Source organism: Orycteropus afer, unplaced genomic scaffold (assembly GCF_000298275.1).
Source record: "Orycteropus afer afer isolate SDZICR_OR568_19922 unplaced genomic scaffold, OryAfe1.0 scaffold00001, whole genome shotgun sequence".
Lineage (NCBI taxonomy): Eukaryota > Metazoa > Chordata > Mammalia > Tubulidentata > Orycteropodidae > Orycteropus > Orycteropus afer.
In genome coordinates, this window is record NW_006921588.1 from 4,052,627 (window position 1) to 4,057,442 (window position 4,816).

Below are 4,816 nucleotides of genomic sequence, written 5' to 3' on the forward strand. Positions count from 1 at the left end.
AGGAAGGTTGGGCAATCCTACTTCCGTAGTGATACTGCCTTGGAAACCCAAGGAGGGGTCGCTATGAGTCAGGTCCGACTCGATGGCACATAACAACCACCACCACCACCACCTCGGAAACCCAAAGGGGGGTACTATGAGTCAGAGTTGACTCGAAGGTAGTGAGTTTGGTTTTGGTTTGGAGTCGGTAAGAGTCATCACTGTTAGATCCAAGATGGAAGTGACAATAGGGTGGCAAAAGCAGCAAGCACAGAGCTTCCAGGGGATGAAATATAAAGCCTTCTGACTGCCATGTCAACACTGCCCCAGTGAAAGGCTATGGGGTTCAGACCTGCTGAGGCCACCACCAAGGGTGCTTCTCCTAATAGAGGGAGGGATCCAGAGTCACCCCTTGATGGTAAAACCAAAAAACAAACCCACTGTCATTGAGTCAATTCTAACTCATAGCAACCCTATAAGACAGAGTAAAACTGCCCCATAGGGTTTCCGAAATGTCAATCTTTAAAGAAGCAGATTGCCTCATCTTTCTCCCACAGAGCAGCTAGTGGGTCCAAAATACTTATCTCTTCTTTAGCAGCTAAATACTTCATCACTGTGCCATCAGAGTTTCTCCCCTGGGTGGTATGTAGGGCAATTTGAAAGGAGACCAAAACCCAAACCAAACCAGTTGTTGATTCTGACTCACACTGACCCCATGTATCGCATAGTCGAGCTGTGTTCCATAGGGTTTTCAAGGCTACCTTTCAACGCAGATTGCCAGGCTGTTCTTCCAAGGCACCTCTGGGGAGGTTAGAATCACCAATGTTTCCGTTAATAGTGAAGGGCTTAACTGTTTGCACCATCCATGTGGGTAAATATCTCATGGAAATGAGGACTGAGAAGCGAGTAACAGCTCTGACCCTGGGCGAGAGATTTCATCTCTGGGCCACTCATTCTTCATCTCCAGAAGAGGTTGGAGTAGATGGACTCTATGGTCCTTTCTAGCTCTAATAGTCTCTGGTCACAGGAATCAACCTGAGCCTGGGGAGAGGGTTAAAGGATGAGGAGAAGTTCCAGCCCTTCACGCTGGTGATGAGGGCAGGATGAGCAGTGTACTGGATGGTAATGCAGGTCTTTACTGGGCCTTCTCCGACTAGCTGTTTAGTGATATCACTTCCCACTAAACTAAAAACTTTGCCCTGAGAAGGCGTCCATAGGTTTCATCATGGATCCCAAAGGGGTCTAAGACACAAAAAAAATAGTTAAGAATCCCATCTGTAAAGAAAGGTCATAATTCTCAACAGATCTTTCCAAAGTCATATATTATTTAGTCTCTTCTTACTCTTCAACTCATTTTGTCAGTTCACTCCAAGGGCTTCTTATCCTTCAACGTATAAACACACAAGATTGAATTTCAGTTTCTTTATTGGCCTATGCTATCTCTCACCAACCTCTGCTGTAGCCTCTCAATTCTCCAACCCCATCCTATCTACCCCGTCACCTGGATAACATTCACACATCTTTCAGGCCCTAGAAAGCCTTCCTCCCAACATATACAGCATATACATACACACACATATGCAAGCATGCACATGGGGCATGCCTCCGTAGCATCCTCTAGATCCCCTGGCACAATGCTTATGGACTTTGTTTCAACTACATACATACATACATACATACATACATACATGTCTTCTTCATTAGCCTCTAAGGAACCTCTGTGTGTACAGGGACCAAAATGGCCTCGTTCACAATTATAGCCCTAGAATCTAGCACAATCTGGCCCTTAACAAACACTAGTTAAAGATTTTGTGTTTGAACACATAGAGGAGTGACTGGTTAGTTCTTTCCTTTCCTTTGTTCCTTGATCAGCCTGGAACATTAAGGTAGAATTGCCTTTATAATACATTCAAATCCTAAAATCATAGGACAGTCACTGTTATACCTCATCCCAATGAACCAAAACCAGCTTCTAGCAACACGCATGTCCCGTGTCATATAGCCTAGAACTTGTCCTCTACTTCTCTTGCTCACCCTAACTTCCACGCTGTATAGAAATGCCCCAGAATTATACTGTTTTATTATTATTAGTTCACGCTAACTTTTCATTGATTTAGGTATTATCTATGTATGTCTACTATCCCAGACATCTTCCTACCCGCAGATAAACGAAATGATCCTGAAATTTCCCTTAATGCCCCTTTAACTGATGGCAATTAGCACTAGTGCTCTGACAAAAGTCCTATGCATTAGGCATGCAGTCATTCTTTTAGACTGTTGCAGACAGAATGGACCCTACAGACCACCCAGATAAAGATGGAGATGGGGGAGAAACTGGAAGGCGTTTGAAGGAGTGATGTTCCCACTAAAATCCTCTATGGAAGTTTTTCAAAGTACACGTGTTCTTTATTTTCCATCTCAATTCTGGTTCAATAGGTCTAGAGTTGATGGTAAAATATGAATGGCTGAATTAACATTTGATTATTTATCCCAATGTTAGTGAGTGATGTTCATTTATTCATTCATTCAAAAAATATTTTTGAGATCTATCAGGCATTGCCTTTCAGTCAGGCTTCCTCACTTGAACCACAACACAGAAGATGCATTCTTTGGACTATTTCCTCAGTTTTCCCAAGCAGAATTCTAGGTATCTATATATACACCTATACTTATAGGAGAGAAGATAATTCATTACATACATAGATATCCTGGAGTATTAGGCTGAATTTTCTAATGGAACCTCTAGATGAGAACAGTGGAACCCCTGGATGAGAACAACTCTTAACATAGCACAAGCTTCCTTCTGTTGTGAGCTCTACGGTGAAAAGAGATGAAAAAAGACAAGCAAATAATAAACAAGGAGATTTAATGAGTGCTATGGTAAGAGTTCCAGTGGTGTAATGCCTAAGGCATTTGACTGCTAACCGAAAGGTTGGTGGTTCAAACCCACCAGCCGCTCTGTGGAAGATTGAGCAATCTACTTGCATAAAGAGATACTGCCTCGGAAACCCAAAAAGGGGTTGCTGTAAGTCGGAATCAACTCGATGGCAGTAAGTCTGGTTGATGGTATGGGGAATGGTGCAGGACTGGGCAAGGTTTCCTTCTGTCATATGAAAGACGTTGTATGAGTGGAAGCCAACTTGACGGCAACTAACAATGAGGAATATAAATATGATTAAGAGTAACTGGAAAGAGTGATCACTGAAGGTCTCTGAGGAAGTGATACCTAAGCTGAGATCTAAAGAATGACAAGGTACTGATCCACAACAGAGCAGGGCAAACAGCACTCCAAATAAGACAGAACATGCAAAGGACTGAGGCCAGGAAAAGCTTGCAGTGCTTCAGGAAGGGAAATGAGGCCAAGGGGAGGGGAATCTAGTGAAGTAAAGGGAGAGTGAGATAAGATGGGAAGGAGGGGTAGGCAACACTAAATCATACAGGGCTCTGTAGAGAAAGCTTAGGGCTCTGAATTTTATTGCAAGTGCTATGGGATCTCTGGTAGCTTAGTGGCTAAAGCACTTAACTGCTAACCAGAAGGCTGCTGGTTCAAACCCACCAGCCACTCCTCGGAAGGAAGGTTGGGCAATCCTACTTCTGTAGTGACACTGCCTCGGGAAACCCAAGGAGGGGTCCCTATCAGTAGGGGCTGACTCAACAGCACATAACAACAACAACAAGGGAGCCAGTGGGGGCTTTTAAACAGGGAATGGTGGTATAACATTGGTTGCTTCTTCACATCCAAGTTTCCATTTGTTTTAAGTAAACATTTAACAGGGTTTCTACAGAAGAAATGTCCTCAAATTTCCATCCCAGAACCGGCTTCATGGGCACACAACCTATGCAGTCACACAGGGTTCCACACTCAGAAGGGTCCTGCACTTAATGTTCCACTGCTTCAGGAGCTCTGGTGGTGTAGTGGTTAAAGCACTCAGCTGCTAACCAAAACCAAAAGATCAGTAGTTAGATCCTAACAGTCTCTGCAGGAGTAAGATGTGGCGGTTAGCTTCCTAAAGACTTAAAGCCTTGGAAACCCAATGGGGCAGTTCTACTCTGTCCTGTATCTTTGTTGAATCAGAATCTATTAGAGTACAGCGGGTTTGGTTTGTGTGTGTGTGTGTTGCTGTCTTGAATTATTAGTAGCTTTTGAATAAGAGGCCCCACATTTGCATTTTACACCAGGCCATCAAATTATGCAACCAGTCCTGTCCTCTCCTTTTTGCAGTCTGGGATTTATGCAAACTGCACTTGGTTGGGGGAAGGGGGGGGTGTCTGTGCTTCTGTGCGGCCATGGAGGGCTGGCCCCCATTCTCACAAGAGGTTGGACTGTGTGGTCCATAAAGACACAAGTCCCTTTGTTAGTGCCTTGTTTACCCTCAGTAGGTAGTGAGCCCAGAGTGATTGAGTGGAGCCTGAAGGAACCCACTCCTCTGCGTCCCAAAACCACTGAGTAAGTGAAATAGACAGGTGGCAAAAGCCAGCCTCTTTGCCCTGGGTTTGCCAAACTTTCAAAATCACTATCTGCTGACTAAGCTACTCTCACTGTATTTCTCCCACACAACTTCTGGTATAATCATTATAACGGGAAGACCGGGAGCGAGAAGATTGCAGAAGAGGAAAGCGCCCCTCGCTGATGGGTCAGCAACAGCTAGTCCCACATCCCAGCATCTCTGGTTTAACCGCAACCACCCAAAGCTAAGTGAGGGTTACAGCTTAAAAGAGTAAGCCTGAGATCGTATGCAGACTTTGCAGCTACAGAAATTAGGAAGAAAGGAGACATTTCCAGGCCAAGGGAAGAAAGCCAAAGTGCAACAGGGATGGGTAATTTTTCCAGAACCTT